Below are 18,764 nucleotides of genomic sequence, written 5' to 3'. Positions count from 1 at the left end.
AAGCTTTATACTACAGTAGTCCCCCCTTATCCACAGGGAATATGTTCCAAGACCCCCAGTGGATACCTGAAACTGAGGATAGTACCAAATACAAATATGTTTTTCCTATACATACATACCTATTATAAAGTTTAATGTATAAATTAGGCATAGTAAAAGATTAACAATAATAATAAGATAGAACAATGTAACAATATACTGTAATAAAACAGTATACATAACAATATACTATAATAAAAATTATGTGAATATGGTCCTTCGCTCTCTCAAAATATATTACAGTACAAGTTTAATGCCTTTCCCATCTTAACTAAGCACTTCTGCACTATGGCCATAACTTTTGCAGTCTGAAGTGCATCAGCAAAACTAGTACAAAATCCTATTTCCTTCTTCACAATTTCACAGATAGAAGATTCATTCTTATCACAGAGTTTAGGAACCTCAGCATAGATTTTTGTCTTTCCTTATGAAGTTGAGAACTTTAACTTTTTCACTTAAAGGAAGCACTTAACTGCTTCTTTGGCATATCCAAATTGCCAGCATCACTACTCTTGCACTTTGGGGCCATTATTGAGTAAAACAAGGGTTACTTGAACACAAGCACCGTACAAAGGGATGATTCACATCCCAGACGGGATGGAGCAGGACCACAGGAAATTTAGTCAGGTTATTCAGAATGGCGAGCAATTTAAAAATTATGAATTGTTTATTGCTGGAATTTTCCATTTAATATTTTCGGACCATGGTTGACAGTGGGTAGATTTGGATGGACCTAGAGACTGTCATACAGAGTGAAGCAAGTCAGAAAGAGAAAAATAAATATTGTATTTTAATGCATATACGTGGAATCTAGGAAAATGGTACAGATGAACCTGTTTGAAAGGCAGAAATAGAGACACAGACGTAGAGAACAAACATATGGACACCAAGGGGGAAAGGGGAGTGGGATGAATTGGGAGATTGGGATCTCCCAATCTCCCAATATGTACATTTTATACATTTAATATGTATAAAATAGATAACTAATGAGAACCTGCTGTATAGCACAGGAAACTCTACTTAGTGCTCTGTGGTGACCTAAATGGGAAGGAAATCCAAAAAAGAGGGGATATATGTATACATATGGCTGATTCACTTCGCTGTACGGTAGAAACTAACACAACATTGTAAAACAACTATACCCCATTTAAAAAAAAAAAAAAGCGAAACCATGGATAAGAGGCGACTGCTGTACTCACTGCCTCCTTAAATTAACCTAACCCCAAACAGGTTTATCTATTCACCCTGTTACTAACAGGTCAGCTATTAAAGTGTGTGTACTGGGGAGGGGACTATACATCTCAGTTGGCCCAGGATGTTACCATTTTATGCCTGCTGTCCCCACACGTACCTTTTTACTACAGTAGAGGCAAAAGACCAAATGCCTATGAATATTCTAAGAATACAGTATTTTAGGTTATAAAACAATACATATATAATTTTGAAACAATTCTCTGAATATATAAAAGATCTAGGGGCTTCCCTGGTGGCGCAGTGGTTGAGAGTCCGCCTGCCGATGCAGGGGACGCGGGTTCGTGCCCCGGTCCGGGAAGATCCCACATGCCGCGGAGCGGCTGGGCCCGTGAGCCACGGCCGCTGAGCCTGCGCGTCCGGAGCCTGTGCTCCGCAACGGGAGAGGCCACAACAGTGAGTGGCCCATGTACCGAAAAAAAACAAAAAACAAAAGATCTAGAAAAAATGTGGAGAACTACACATGAGAATTAACGGCAGTTACTCTGTGTGGTGTGAGTTTTCACTTTTTTCTTTGTATTTCCCTATACCATCTAAATATTACTTTTTACAACAGCATATATTACTTTTTTTTTTTTTTTAAAGAAGATGTTGGGGGTAGGAGTCTATTTATTTATTTTTGGCTGTGTTGGGTCTTCGTTTCTGTGCGAGGGCTTTCTCTAATTGTGGTGAGCGGGGGCCACTCTTCATCGCGGTGCGCGGGCCTCTCACTGTGGCGGCCTCTCCTGTTGCGGAGCACAAGCTCCAGACGCGCAGGCTCAGCAGTTGTGGCTCACAGGCCTAGCTGCTCCGCGGCATGTGGGATCCTCCCAGACCAGGGCTCGAACCCATGTCCCCTGCATTAGCAGGCAGATTCTCAACCACTGCGCCACCAGGGAAGCCCCAGCATATATTACTTTTTACACTTAGGAGGGAGTCATTTCCATTTGTTAAAATGCAGCTTTTCTTTCTGACCCAAGTCCTCATCTCATTTCAAAAGCATGCAGTAGTCTTCTTTAATATATGTTATTCATTAAGAACTGAGGCAATGTGAAATAGTATAGGAAATTTTAGCCTTTAGGATGCAGAATATCTAAATTCAAGAACCAGCTTTGTTGTGGAAAATACAGAACCTACCTACCTTCCAGGATTGTTTAGAGGATCAAACAAGAATCTACATGAAAGTGTTTTAATGAAATATACTCATGTGAGCTATGATTACTACTACAAGCACATGAACAAACTATGTAAACTCAGATCTCATATATAAAATGAGGGGGTCTTATAAAGTAAGCTCCAATTCCCTTCTACATCTGAAATTCTGGTATTAACAGTGTCCTCTTAACTCAGCCTTCTACTCACAACTAATTTATGTCTTCAAGAGGTGTACCTTTTTTACTGATAACACTTCCCAGGTCTCCATGTTTTCTATCTTCACTGGGATACAGTCAGCTCTCCACATTCTTCTCGTAGGCCCTGACTGCCTGAAAGTTAAAGAAAATATGTATGGTCCTTCCAAACAGACTTTATATCCGCTCTTAATCTAATTTATATTTCATGATCTCCATCTGCCACATCTTGCAGTGTAGAGTAGTAGCTATGCACAGGACTCTGGAGCCAGGTGCCTAGGTCCAGATTCTGGCTCTGCTGTATCACCAACACTGCAGTGTAACCTTGAACTATTTACTTAATCTCTCTGTGCCTCAATTTCCTTATCTGCAAAATTGGGATAACAACAGTGCACCTACTGGATAAGTTTGTTGTAAAGATTAAACAAATTACAAATTATATATAAAGGACTGAAAACAGTGCCTGGCATATAGTTAATGTCATATGTGACTGAAGTCTTTTTCTAACATTGCTTCTCTAAAAGTATAATGCTTACAGGCTAAGATAAAACAACCAACATTTGCCTCTTACTTTTTTTCTCATTGAAAAAAAATGTCTTCTTATTATTTGCTTATCAAAAATTTCTCCACATCATTGTAGTGAAGTCATACACACTCATCATCATTGGACATTTTTCTTTATTCTCTGTTCAAACCCTCTAATCCAACATTTCCCAAAATGTGTTTCCCTAGAAAATTTGTTCCACTAGTTCTTCTAGATGTTATGGGGGAAGAGGGCGAAGGTTCAGTGATCAAATAAATTTGGAAAATGCTGAGTTAAACAGGTTCCTTTACTGTAGGTCTTTTACATGCTAGTATGTACTATATTACGTTCCAAGAGAGGAAAAAGTGCACATTGTTTACCAAGTTTATTTGACCCTAAAACGCTTTTGTCAAGGTGCTACATTGGGAAATGCTGCTGCTCTAGTTCTTTGACAACTTTTAATACAAAATATGCTATGTTACATAAACTTAATATTTCTTAAATCTGATTCACACACAAAGCCTGTTCCCAAATTCACGCTGAGAAATCCAACTCAAAAAACTAACAACTGCTGCCTTGTACAAATTACTTTTTGAAATTTCTGAATATGAACACTGACCGTAAAAGAACAAACACCAATGACCAGCTACATATGGTAGGTGACAAGCTATTATCTCATGATGAGATGTTCAGCTATTTATTGGCCAAATGTCCTTTAAACAACTCTAGTTATTCAATACTCCCAAGTTTTTTCTGAATTTTCAATAATAAAAACTTGTGCTCTTCCCTTTTTAAAGGAATTCACTACAGAACACTGTCAAATCATCCCAGAACCAGTTCTGATATAAATACAAGGCCCTAAATATACAATTTACACTGTTGAAGAACTATCCTAAAAAACACCATCTAATACATGAACAATAGGATTTCACTATTTTGCAATCCCTGATGAATTAGTAAATCAAAGCAATGATCATCAATAGCTGCAAACGTCACAAAGAGAGATGACAAGACCTTACATACTTCCTGATGGAAACACAAATTCCTCCTATGAAGTACTCTTACCAAAAGAAAAAAAAAATCTGATGAATTCTATCAATTTACTACAGGAAATTCAGGAGACAGAACATGTTAAATGACATTACAGTACAGAGATGCAATCATCAAAATGAAACTATTGGAAACTTCTCAAAAACCTGTTTTCTTTTAGCAAAAAATTTTAAGAAAAAAAGAAAGATGGAAGGAGAGTCTCAAGATTAAAAGTGATTTAATATACAAGACAAACAATTGTAAAGTATGGACCTTATATGGATCCCACTTCAAGCAAACTGTGTGTGTATAAAACAATCAGAAAAATATGAAACCTGATTACATATTTGATATTAAGAACTTGCTATAAATTTTTTTGGTAAGATAATGGTATTATGCTTATTTTATAAAAAAGAGAGAGTGACTATCTTTAAAAGATCCATACTGAAATACCTGAAATTTACAAATTAAATATCTGAAATTTACAAATTAAATATGTCTGGGATATGGTTCAAAAAAGTCCAGAGTTGGGAGTGGGGTAGTGGTGGATAGAAATATAGAGAAAATAATACTGTCTATAATAATTCTGGAGGCTCAATGATGGGTTCATAGGAGCTGTTTAAACTATCCTTTCTACTTTTATATTAATATATGTTTAAAATACTTTGTAATAAAAAAGATTTTAAAAAAAAAACACTGTCTGGGAATTGAATTACCTACCTAGGACTGCAAATAGCCTCTACATATTCCCATAATAGATTAATGCACAGTCAAGCATAAGTGAGTTTAAGTTTACTATGAACAAATCATGTTTATAAAGTACTAAAAGAAATCATTTGACAAGAATTTCACTAACACTCAACATGCTAAACTCTCCTATGTAATTAACTCTTATTTACAAGTCTGTTAACAATATCTAGCTAATTTATGGCTTTCCATGAAAAAAATATAGTTTAATTATGATTTTTTTAATTTCTATTTAAGTTGCAGACAATATTGCAGAGTCATCGCTATCTTTCTACTCCTGTGGGCTTATGGTACTTCTGGAGTTTATCGTCAGCAGACATATTGCATAAGTGCTCCAGCTCACTGAGCTCCAAACAGGACTAGTTTTATCTTGTGTACAAGAACTCTTTCCTGCCTACCTACTACTCTGAAATAAAGAGCCAAACCAACAGAAGGCAGACCAAGAGGGAGGGGTTGGTTATAAGGAGGCAGTTACAAGAGAGCACCATGGAAAGGGAGAATATCACTGAGAACTGAAAGCTACAACTTAAAAATACAAAACATTCAGCAATTCTTTAGATTTTTGCAAAACAATGTCACATTTTGTCAATCATGAATTACTTTAAAGTGAAATGATTCTGTGAATTTGCATCTGACTTTATTCCCTTATACAGCATATCTTTAAAGAGTTTTGAAAAATTCCTTTTCATTATCTCAGACTAATTTAAATTAACCAAAGCAATTCAGAATAGTTTCAAAATGAACAGGGGAAACAGGTGACATACTAAACTTTATCAGCATTTCCCTACTGCCACACATTACATGATTCTTTTCAGAAGCTACCAAACTCTTTCTGACTTTAAAAAAGCAAAGTGCCCCACCCCTATGCTAATCTACAGTGCAATCAAAACAGCATCAATATTACTACAGCCTAACTGTAAAAGGTCTTAGTGAAAAATACTGGTTTAAAAAAGATCAAAACAGTATTGTAATTATATTTTTAATTTATATTTTAATCTTAAATTTTATATTTTTAATCTAAATTATATTTCTCAAAAATGCCTAGGCTTTAAGAATAACACTAAGAACATGCCAATTACAACAGGCCATCTTTGCCCTTTCATCATGCCAAGTGTCTTCTGCCTCCAGATTAAGCAACTTTCCAATCACTAATTTAAGAGATCAAGCCCATAACACCATACAATGCAGAAGTCCACCACTTACACTCTGGCAGTTTTGCAAAGGAACAGCAACTTCCTTTATGAATAGAACCTTCATAAAAGAGGGTCTAGCAACTAGAGGTTATTCAAGGGCTTGTTTATTAGGCAGCTACCTCTCTCCTCTGTGGAAGCTTATCAAATGGCAGAATATCTACCCTGCCTATCCCACAGAGGTATTATGAAGATAAATTGGGAAAATGTTTACCAAACTACTTTGAAAACTGAAAGGCTATATACAAATATAAGGCATTATTATTTCATTACTTGTTTGCACTCTAGACAGTTTGCAGACTAAACTTGCTACTTAATATCATTGTTTCAAGGTCTACCAAGAAAAACTTACTTCAGGGTATAAAGATTCACTAATATTCACCTTTCTATAGCAACGTTCAATCCTTATTCCAATTGTTGTTCTCTTCTAACATCTATTACTCTTCTTTGGCAGAAGAAAACTAGAAACATTCTTTAAGAAGTCAAAGCAACATGCGACACCTAAAAGTCTGTCTCACTGTCAACATGAGTTTCTGAACACCTATGTAGAATGGTCCTGCCCAAACGACATTATTTGGATGGGATTTTAGATCAGACAAAACCATCACACTGAGGCTGGCCGTTTCCATGCTCTGCCTCCCACAGTTTCCACGGACACCTGCCTTTCTTTCTGAATTCTAATCCAGGCTCCACCACTTACTAGCTATGTGATCCTGGGCAAGTTACTTAACCTTTCTGTGCTTCAATTTCCTATCTACAAAATAAACGTGGCTTAAATAATAAACAATTCAACCAGATTTAATATTATTTATACAATAAAGTTCTTAGAATAGTGCCTGGTGCACAATAAATGCTCAGTAAGTGTTACCGAATATAATTACTTTATTTGTGCATCTGGCCACTCCACCACACCACCTTCACTAAATTACATAAATCTCTCCATCATTCGTCGTCATTCCTTCTTTTCAAAAGAATGAGCAATTTTAAGAAGTCAAACTATGACCATATTACTGATAAAATTTCAATGTATCAATATATCACTGGATGTTTAGTTGTATAAGAAAGTTCAATGATACTTTATATAAAAGATACTGGGCCCCACATGCTTTTAAATTATATTAACACATAGATAATATAATATTCCTAGATTATCCTAGCTTTCTACTACTATCAGTTAGCAAAGCTGTTTATTTGAATTGTATCACATAAAACTTCCCATGAACAGTTTTGTATAGTGACTAACAGGAAAGGTCTTCTCAAATGGCAAAATTTAAAAGGGCTTCTATAAATCCTACTTATATTAAGTTAAAAAAAAAAAAAAGCTTGGATAATAACATATTCCCCCCCAAAAAAAATCAAGATCAACGGAGACTTTAAATCAAGAGTTTAGAGTGAGGAAAAATAGCTTGCCAGAGCAAGAGGAAATATTATTATTACATTAACATATAATTAGAGGACAACCAAAGTATGTTAAACACTGCAACAAACACAAGAGCTACACTCCAAGCTTATTTTTTAAATATTACTTAGCACATATTTGAACAATTATTTGCTCCTGATAATGTTATAAATTCTAAATCTTAACACTTCACATATGAGTGTCTAATGCAAAAAATTCACAGCATTGCTTAACTGATTTAATAGTTCTTCTGTGGCTTAAAATCTTAAAAAGGCAGAATCACTTAATCTAATTTAGAGATAACTTCACTCCACAGACAACTACCTAGAGCTGCATCTCTGGCTTACTATGTGTCAGGGACTTTTCTAGGCACTGGAATGAACAGGTTATGGAGTTCCTGCTCTCACAGAGTTTACATTCCAGTGAGGAAGACAAGTAATAAACAAGTAGACAAATCATTAAATTTCAGAAAGTGTACTATAAAAAAATAAAGCAAGAGAGACAAGGAGAAATTAGGGGCAAGGTGATCACTAGTTTGTATAGTGTGCTCATTGGAGATCTCTAAAGAGGTAGACTCTCTGAACCCCTTTTTAAGCAGACACTTGAATGACGTGAGGGAGCAAGCAGTACAAAGACCTGAGGGAAGAACAGAGCAAGAACAAGTATTAAGCCCTGGGAATGCACCTGGCATGATCAAAGAACATAGCAAAGTTCAGTGTAGCAGAAGTGGAGTGAACAGAGAGAAGGAGACAGGGACTACATCATGGAGGACTTTACAGGCCATGGCCAGGAATCTGCCTGTTATTTTAATTATAAAAGGAAGTCATTATAAAGTATTAAATAGAGGAGTGGCTTATCTGATGAACAGTTAAAAAGATCATTCTAGCTGTGAAATGGCAGAATAGACTGTAGGAGGTCAAGTGAGAAAACAGGGAAAACAGTTAAGAGACTCTTGTAATTATCTAACCAGGACATGATGGTGGTTTAGACCAGAGTAGTAAGGTAGAGATGATGATATCTGATCACATTAGAAATATATTCAAAAGACAGAACCAAGAGGATTTGCTGATGGGCTGATTATAGGGTATAAAGAAAAGAAAAGAATCACATGTGACACCTAGGCTTTTGGCCTGAGTGACTAGGTAAATGGTCCTGCCATTTACTAAGGGCACATTGGGAGGAAATGGTGAGGACAGGAATCACAACTTCTGTGTTGTGCAAATTTAGTTTGAGAAGCCTTTTAGACAGCCAAATGAGATATGGAATAAGCAGATGAACTATGACACTGTACCTCAGGAAAGGGGTCAGGGCTGAAGATATAAATGTGGAAGTCAATCAACATTTAGATAGTTCTTAAAGCCACAGAAATGGATAAACGTAGATGGGAAAAACTTTTTTGTTTAATCTTCACATGAGCCCTATGTGGTAGCAACTATCATCATTCCCATTTTATAGATCAGAAAATAGGCTAAGAGATAAAAACTTATCCAACATCACTCTACTAATAAGTGGTAATAAGTTAGAAAAACAAACAAACAAAATATCTAATTAACTATAATGACTATGACCTTTCTCAACCGGGTTCATCATCTGAACCATAGAACTTGAAATGAATATTGGAATGAATCTTTTTCAACTCTCCCAAGGACAGTAGATAACTAGTGCCATTCTAGGTGCACTGGAGAGAAGTTTATTCTTCACATACAATTAATGCTCAAATGTCCTAGAACATTAGGGTTTAGTTCTCTCATGGAACCCCAGATGAGAAAAAAACTATACTATATATACTATTATTCTATTGTTATTATTATTATTATTCTAATACTACTACTACTACTACTAGTGGTAGGAATCACTTAAAATGAGAGAAAAAAAGATTGGTGAACAACATAAGTTACCATCTTGTGGAAACCTTTTCATGGCTTTGCTTTGTAACCAGTAAAATAAAGTGTTATTTGAGGGTTTTATACCACTAAAGGTGATTGTAAGAATACACCAGACCTCTGCTGATTCTACTCACAATCAGCACTCATCATCTGTTTTCCTGAGAACATCAATTCATCAGAAAAACACTAGAATATAAGCTCCTCCAGTGCAAGAATATTTGTTTTTTCATTAATGTGTTCCAAGCACCTGGAACAATGTCCTTTTTGGTGAAAGAACCTAAATTTCCAGCCTCCCTGAGCAGAAGAACCTGTTACCTTGTAAGATGGAGATGTTTTTCATGTTGTCTTACTTTCTTGGCACCACTAAAATCTGATAGGATTATCCTAATCCAGAACTTTAAACTCTCGATTTCTTCTTCCTTAAGATTGGCCTTCTTTCTTATGGAAATAAAACAGATTCCAGATAAAGCCATTACTGTTCAAATAACTACCATACCATAGTGTCAATATGTACTGTATGTCCTGTTCAAAATAACTAACATACAATGTGAACCAATAATTACTATCTCATACATACTCTAGAGGAAAAAATATTCTCCTTACAATTTCAGTTATCCTTTGTTAAACTCCACAAGTATTTCAGAGCACAGGTATTATGAATCAATGCAGCAACTCCATTAAATGCAAAAAGTTTCAAATGAGCAATCCTGGCTAGATCGGAAATTGCCTTCTAGTCAATTTCCCCTGCACAAAATAACCTACAGGTCATCAGTACAGTATTAGTGGACAATATATTTCATTTTCAAGCTGTAAGAACCTGCCAACGGGACTTCCCTGGTGGCGCAGTGGTTAAGAATCCGCCTGCCAATGCGGAGGACACAGGTTCGAGCCCTGGTCCAGGAAGATCCCACATGTCACAAAGCAACTAAGCCCGCTCGCCACAACTACTAAGCCTGCGCTCTAGAGCCCTAGAGCCACAACTACTGAAGCCCGCACGCCTAGAGCCCGTGCTCCACAATGAAGAGTAGCCCCCGCTCGCCACAACTAAAGAAAGCTCGCACGCAGCAATGGAGACCCAACGCGACCAAAAAAAAAAAAAGAACCTGCCAACAGCAGGCATTAAGTGCCCTTCCACGATGGGTTCCGGTCACTGAAATGACTACAGGGCATTTTTTAAAATCACTCATCTCTGGCAAAAACAAAAATATTAAAAAGCACAACAACACATTCTGTTGGTAAGGCTGTGGTGAAAACAGGTGCTCTCATACATTACTGGTGGGAACACAAATTATTACAACACTCCTGGAGGAAAATTTGGCAATACCTAACAAAACTACATATGCACAGAACTTTTGACCCAGCAATCCCACTTACAGGAATCTACCCTGAAGATACATCTCTTACACTACAAAAATATATATTCACAGGTCACTTACTGCAAATTTGTTTATAACTGCAAAATATAGGAAACAACCTAAGTGCTCACATATAAAAGAATGACTGAATAACTTAGGATACATCTACACAGTAGAGTACTATACAGCTGTAAAAAAGAATGGAGAATATCTGGGAATTCCCTGGTGATCACTGGTTAGGACTCAGCACTCTAACTACTGGGACCCTGCATTAGATCCCTGGCCAGGGAACTAAAATCCCATAAGCCACATGGTGCTGCCAAAAAATAAATAAATCAAAAATTTTTAATTTTTTTAAAAAAAGAATGGAGAATATCAAAAGACTATCTCTTCAAAAGAATGAACTGTTGGGGTGATTTCCAGGACATACTAGTAAGTTGAAAAAAAGGTGCAAAAAGTATCTATAACATGCCACTCTTCATATAAGAAAGAAGGGAATGGGAAAAAGAGTTTGGCAGTTCCTCAAAAAGTTATCATACAACCCGGTAATTCCACTCCTAGGTATATACCCAAGGGAATTGAAAACATACGTCCACATAAAAACTTGTACCTGAATGTTCATAATAGCCAAAAAAGAAAAGAAAACCCAAATGTCCAGCAACTGATGCATGGATGAACAAAGTGTGGTATATTCATACAATGGAATATTATTCAGCCATAAAAAGAATGAAGTATTGACACATGCTATAACATAGATGAACATAGAAAAGATTACGTTAAGTGAAAGAAGCCAGGCACAAAAGTCCACATATCATATGATTCCATTTACATGAAATGTCCAGAATAGACAAATTCATACAAACAGAAAGTATGGTTACTAGTGGCTGGAGAAGGGGGACTAGGAAGTGACTACTAATGAATACAGGGTTTCATTTCCAGATAATGAAAATGTTCTAAAATTAGGTAGTGGTGATGGTTGCACAACCTTATGAATAGACTAAAAAACAATGATTTGTACACTTCAAAAGGGTGAGCTTTGTGTTTTGTGAATTGTACCTCAATTTAAAAAACTGCATGCAAGAAAAAAAGGAATACCAAAAAAACACAATCTGTTCATCTGTGTAAAAGATAATGGAAGGATAAACAAGAAACTAAAGAAGCTGGTTACCTAAGGGCATGGAAAACAGGTGGGGAAAAGGGGGAGGGGAGGGAATGGGAATAGGGTAGTAGGGATAAGGAGTGACAATTATGAGTATATGTTTTTTAATGTAATGTTTAGTAGCAGTAATGTTTCATATACCAAAAGAAATAAAATCAACCAGAATTGGAGGAACCCAAAATAGGATACAAAGAATGAGAACTGCATTACAGATGAATAATATAACCACACTAAAGGAAGTGAGGAACAAAAGAATTAACCTAAGTAACTTTGAAAAACAGTATGTTGACTACATACTGCAAGGCTAAAGACAAAAAACATGTATACAAATACTGCACTCATTGGTAAATATGTTTCTCATAAGGGTTAGCAATCGGTCACTACTTGATGTGCATTCTAAAATTGAACAAATAAATTAGTATACAGTATTATAGATAATGAGAGGCAGGTTTCTCACTGTCAGGAAAAAAGTTACAAATAAGAAACGGTTGGTACAGCAGAAACTAACACAACATTGTAAAGCAGCCATACGCCAATAAAAATTAATTAAATAAATAAATAAAAAGAAAAGGTTGGAATGAACCTTGTGTTGGACTGGAATACAAGATATTAATATGAACTCAAATATGGTTTTTAAAATATAGGGAAAGACAAATACAGAAATAAGTGTGTGTGTGTGTGTGTGTGTGTCTGCTAGCATGTGTGAGCAAGTTAGTATATATACATATATCTCCTAGCTCTGTCCTCTGAGGGCCTAGGAGCAATGACACTCCAGTGAGCATACCTAGCATTCAGATCTTGATTTAAATTCTGTTCTCCAATAAAAGGAACAAGATCTCCTTAGAGGAGTAGTTGATTTCAGGACAGGTACAAGGAAAAATACAAGATCAGCATGGAATATAGCCTGTGGTGCCAGAATATAAGGAAGTGCTCAAAAAAGGGTGGAGGACAACCCGAAAGAGCTCCTAATGGCCAAAACTGGAAGAATCTGAGCAATAAGATAATGATACTATTGAAGTAGAATCTGTAGAATAAAATAAATATCCATGAAGTCATAATTATAAAAATAAATAATTTAACAAATAAATGAGGAAGGGACATCTCTTTCTTACAGAAGAATTCCAATAATAAATGTAAAAGGAACGAGGGAAATAACAAAATCACCAGTAGGCAAATACCACAGTAATAACTGTTGCAGACAACATCCACCAATGGTTGCTAAAATCAGGGGGAGAAAGTCTGAGGAGAAACTATCTGCATAGTCTCAAAGTATCTCCCTTAAGATATGTATCAATTACAAAAAGAAAAATAGTAACTTTATAGTGGAGAATACAGCAGAGTTCACCTTAATAAAACAATCAAGGTTAAAATATCACTAGCAATAAGACATATCAGCACCATGTACCCTCTAGTATGATGCACTGAGGACACATCCCTTTTGTAGTTTTCTTGCAAACATACAGAACCTCAATCTAATCATGAGAAAAACATCAGACAAACCCAAAATGAGAAATATTATACAAAATAACCGACTAGTACTCATCAAAAGTGTCAAGGTCATGAAAGACAAGGAAAAACAGAGGAACTGTCACAGATTGTAGACAAGACTAGGAAGATATTAACAACTAAATGCAATGTGGGATCCTGGATTAGATCCCGGAAGAGAAAAAAAAAAAACATACATTGGGGAAAAACTGGTGACATTCATATAAAGTCTGTAGTTTAGTTAATAATATTTCACCAATGCGAATTTCCTGGGTTTGATCATTGTTATGTAAGTCTTCAACAATAGAGGATGCCATGTGAATGGTATATAGGAACTCTCTGTACTATCTTTGCAACGTTTCTGTAAGTCTAACATTATTTCAAAATAAAGTTAAAAATAAATAAAATCCATCAATCGATCATCTTATGCGAATGTCTTATTCCCTTGCTCAGGGATCTCATCTGGAATTTAATATTCCCATTAATTTAGAGGGTCTAGTAAGTGACAGCAGAACAAACTAAAATCATAAAAACCAGATCGGGCATCTAAAAAGTAAATTACCTACGTTATGTTTTTTATACCTTCTGCCTTTTTAGTCAAAAAAAATTTGCTGCTGTTGCAACTTTGCTGGCTTTGCAAACTTCTTTTAAAACAACTAATTTTTTTTTATGTTTTCAATATCGTGATAATCTGTAGTATGTGCCCAAAATAACATATTTCATTTGTCTGTTAAGCCAAAGTTTTATTTACATAAAAAACTGTCAATAGATTACAGTAAGTTTGTTACTTATTATCACATAGTCGTCCAACCATAAAATTCAAGGTTTTTCTCAAGTCAATTTGCTTTTATCCTAATACAAACTTCTCTCCACACCCTAAACTACAAAGTCATAATCATTGTTATTTTAAGTTCTGAAAATCTGAATTTTAAAAAATCAGCTGTTCAATGTATGCAGTCTTTTTTTTTTAAATTTCAAATATTGAGTAATTTCATCTTTTTTGGGAAAAAATGCTTGGGACATTAGAATTGTACTGTATTTATTATTTGCATCCTCTACTAACCAACCCAGCCTAATCAACAAGTCTTCTGAAATTCCTTTTATCAAATAAGATTTTCAGATGTTTATATTAATAAACAGATTAAGTGACATGTTTACATTTGCTTTCTCCTCCACGCACCACCACGATGCCTGCATTGGGAGTGGAATACATGACGAGCAAATGAATGGGTAAGTGTCACGAGCAAACAGCATGACTAGAAATTTAAGAAGCAAAGTGATAAGAACCTTAGGGAAAGCAAAATTCATAAAAGTTTAGAATTACAAGAGGCCTTAATAGGCCATTCCAATGACAACCCCAGATAGATGACAATCTATCCTATTTTTAAAAGCCTCCAGATTTTCAACCTCCCTAGATGTCTCATTCTGCCATATAAAACTGTCATGTGATTTGGGGGAAATATTGCAAGACTATTCTTTGCCCAACCTAATGCTTTCTTTCTTCAAATAATATAACAATACATTTTAACTCACTTCCAAGATTTATGAATGCGTACAGGTGCTTAATACACATGTGTGTACATATATATGCACATATATGCACACAGGTACCAAGGACACTCAATTTTGCTTGTATAAACACACACTATAGAAATCTACATAATCAATGTCCATCCCACCCCATCCCATCCCATCCCAATCACAAAAGCACTATGAAACAAACAATGCCACACAATGATTCGGGTCTAAAAATAACCAATGGGAGCCAATTTTATAAAGCCTTGAAGTAAACAGGTTTCTTCCCACCATAATAATCAAAGTTTATTTGCTTTCCACAAATACTACTCCTTTACAGCACCCACCACAGGCAGAACTGTAAAGACACATATGTCCTAGATCCAAGTAAATAATAATTTTTAATGTTTTCTTTTTTTAAAAGCATTTAGCTAATAATCATTTTGGAAGAGGGCCCAATGAAAGAGATAGTGATGACAGAGTACAGCCCGTGCTAATGAACAAGTAACCAGTTTTAATCAAGCAGGTCAAAGAAGTGACTCAAATAAAACAAATCATTTTTCCAACATGTATAGAATGGGGAAGTCCCAGTCAAGGATGAGCCAAAAACTGTTAAGTGTCTGTTAGGAAATACACCAAAATGTTAACCATGAAATGCTACCTCTGGAAATGGAATTACGATGATGGGTCAGTGTGTTCAGATTTGGTATTCCTATTATTCTGAGTATCCATATTTTCTACTGCATTATAGAAACCATTGTTAAATTAAAGCAAAATTCTGTCCCTGTGTTTCACAGCTCTCTAGGATGCACAGCATGTCTTTTACATAACCTCCTGGGAGAGATCGTACCAGCTCCGGTCCTCCTGTGTCTCCCAAGAACCTGCCACCCATCACAGAAAAGGTTTCACTATGTTCCCTGAGACAGCTCCACTCTTCATCCTCCTCATCTCACCCCAGAGACTTAACAATGTATCTCGTCTCCCCTCCCAGTAGCAAAAGCTTTATAAATTATTTTATAAAGGCAGATTTGAAAAAAGGTTTACCAGATGATAAGCTGCCCCCACCCAAAAAGCAGAGCAAAAGGGAAAGACACGTCGTCCCAACCTCCACCCCTCCAAAGGTGGAGAGTGACGGGGGGCACCCGGGTCGCGGCTCTCCTCGGATCCCGAAATAGAGTCGGGCCGCCACCCCACCCCGCGGTCCGAGCCCCGGTGGGGGGCGGGACTCTCCTTAGCAGATAAAGGAGTGGGCGAGGTCAGAGACGCGACCCCCGAGGCCCGTGGACTGATACAGCAAGCCGCCAGAGGGGCGGGTTCCTCCGCCCTCTCGGGCCAGCCGCTCGGCTTCTAACGCGGCTCTGTAGCCGCCCGGGCAGCGAGAGGCCTCAGGGGCCAAGGAGCCGCACCGCGCCGGGAGGGCTTCCTCAGGCCTCTGCCTGCCTCCCACCCAGGACCCCAGTGGCCCCCTTCGGCGGCGGCCCCCGAACGGCTCCGGCTGGCCTTGCCGGGCCAGCTGGGCGCACGCACAGGCGGCCTGCAGGACAGAAGAGAAGGCGTTACCATACGCGGCTCCAGAGCTGGCGGGGGTGGGGCGCGGCTCCGGCGACCCGAGCCAGGCTCGGCAGCGGCTGCGGTGGCCGCGTCCTTTATTTTTGCTGCAGCAGCGGCGACTTGTCAAAGGGAAAGACGTAGGAGGCGGAGGCGGCGGCGGCAGCAGCGGCAGCAGCAACAGCAGCAGCGGCGGCGGCCGGGGAGTCTCGCGGGACTTGGGCGGAACTCTCGCGCAGCCTGGAGCCCGCGCCCCGCCCCCCAGGCCTAGCGCGGGAGGCAAGAGTAGGTGGGGGAGGAGTGCTCGGTGGAGGAGTGTTCGGGCCAGGGTGCAGGAGAACGGGAAAAGAGACTGGGATTTAATAATGGATGGGGGTGGGAAGCCTAGATTCTAAGAACACCCAGTTACCGCGCAGCCCTCACCTTTCAGCGCAGAGGCCAGGCAGCTCGGTGCGTCCGCGAGGATCGGACTCCGCATGAGGCACATTTGGGGGGCGTTTCATAAACGGCGGTGAGCAGTACGGGGGCCAGCCAACGCGCCCCCTTTTCCTCGTGGTGGGCCTGGAAGACCCTACTGCCCCGCGTCCTGTTGCTGCCAGAAGGAGCGACGCGTGGAAAAACTGGCTGCAGAGGCTAGGCGGCCACACCCCTTTATCTCGGACTCGCGCCACGCGCTCTGCGCTCTTTATCTCCCACACCAGCCAGCCCAAGACTTCTGGCCGGTCAAGTTCAATCACATGAAAGCGGTTCACTTGAGTTACTTCTAGCTTTTTATTCATGAATTTGTGCTGCAGGACTGCCAAAACCCTGCAGATTCTGGGGCCTGCGACCCCTCTTTTTTCCACTGAGGAACACAGAGGTAAATTATGACTTTGATCTTGACCTTGACCTCGACCTCTACAGTGAAGTCTCATGAGTGGAGGGACCCTGACTGGCCTAGTCATCACTGTGTCTCCAGCACCTAACACCGGCCCAGGTGCTCATTAAGTTGTGGAATGAATACACCGGTCCCCGTCTTCCTTCTGTACCTGTTCTTACTCCAAGACTCCGCATTTATAGCCACCATCCTGGTATCCTTCGTTGAAAATTTTCTAACGAGCAGCAGTTATGTCTAACTGCCTGAGGTCATGGAGCCGATCGCTGCCCTCCAGAAGTTCACAATCTAACTGGGGACATATGAGGAATATGCAGCATACAGGCCATGTATGTGTCACTAATGTAAAAAATTGTGATATAGGCAGAAGAGGGAGTGCTTGCCCCATGGATATATGCGGAGATAAGTTGGATATATGCAAGGCAGTTTAGCCTAAGTTTTTTGACTCACTGTCAAATAATTTGTTTCACTGTCACATAGGTGAGAATTCTGGAATCCCACTTACCAGGTGTGTGACTCTGGAGAAGTTGCTTGACCTCTCCGAACCTCAGGTCCTTATATGTCAACTCACAATGTTAGTTCTTATTATCACAGGGCTCCTGTGAGGAGTAAAATATATGTAAAGGGGCTTCCCTGGTGGTGCAGTGGTTGAGAGTCCGCCTGCCGATGCAGAGGACACGGGTTCGTGCCCTGGTCCGGGAAGATCCCACATGCCGCGGAGCGGCTAGGCCCGTGAGCCATGGCCGCTGAGCCTGTGCATCCAGAGCCTGTGCTCTGCAACGGGAGAGGCCACAACAGTGAGAGGCCCGCGTACAGCAAAAAAAAAAAAATATATATATATATATATATATGTAAAGCTCCTGGCACATATTAATTACTTATTAAATGCTAGGCCTTATTATGTGTGTAACTTTTTTTTTTTTACAGCCTTTCTAACCTGTAAATATGGCTAATAATGGGTATCTTGCCTGCCTCGGAGTATCATGGGAGTCAAATAACATAGGAAAGTACTTGCAAGCCTAAAACTCTCTATAAATGTGATACATTATTTTCATTCATCCATTCATTTAACAGATCTTTGTTGAATGCCTATCATAAACCAGGCACTTGTGCAAGACACTGAATATACTAAGTTGAGCAAGCTTTAATACCTGTCTTCAAGGAGCTTATGGTGTAATGGGAGGAGAAAGGGAAGAAAATAGGTAAGTATAATGCCATGTGAGGAGATTGCAAGTGATAAGTGTATGGGGGAAGGATCGAGTGAGAGGAAGCACAGCTGAAACACTTCTTGGAGAAGGTTTAGAAAGATAGCACACATAATGAGGATCCAGTCCATTTCCTAAAGAGTGATCCGTAAATCAACTCCAAAATAACTTCAACAAATTGCTCTGTTGTGGGTTGTGAGTTCTGCTTTGTTCTAATGAAACGCACATCTC

General features: G+C 38.6%; 1 protein-coding gene across 5 annotated transcripts in view; it reads right to left on the bottom strand.

Annotated features, from left to right (window-relative positions):
• HERC1 (HECT and RLD domain containing E3 ubiquitin protein ligase family member 1) overlaps nt 1-16,618 on the bottom strand; it is a 215,833-nt gene extending 199,215 nt beyond the window's left edge. For 3 of the 5 annotated variants that reach the window (XM_049706187.1, XM_049706188.1, XM_033437086.2), the window contains exon 1: nt 16,467-16,617. The gene's annotated coding sequence lies outside the window, so the exon portion shown is untranslated. Of the gene's footprint in view, nt 1-16,466 lie in introns of all 5 variants that reach the window. The other 2 variants (XM_049706186.1, XM_004274727.3) reach the window with 2 other exon arrangements.
• Between the last annotated feature and the right edge of the window lie 2,146 nt (nt 16,619-18,764).

The sequence above is a fragment of the Orcinus orca genome, chromosome 2 (assembly GCF_937001465.1).
Source record: "Orcinus orca chromosome 2, mOrcOrc1.1, whole genome shotgun sequence".
In the NCBI taxonomy this organism is placed as follows: Eukaryota; Metazoa; Chordata; class Mammalia; order Artiodactyla; family Delphinidae; genus Orcinus; species Orcinus orca.
The sequence above is the reverse complement of the archived record's forward strand: the minus strand, read 5'-3'. Positions and strand labels throughout refer to the sequence as shown.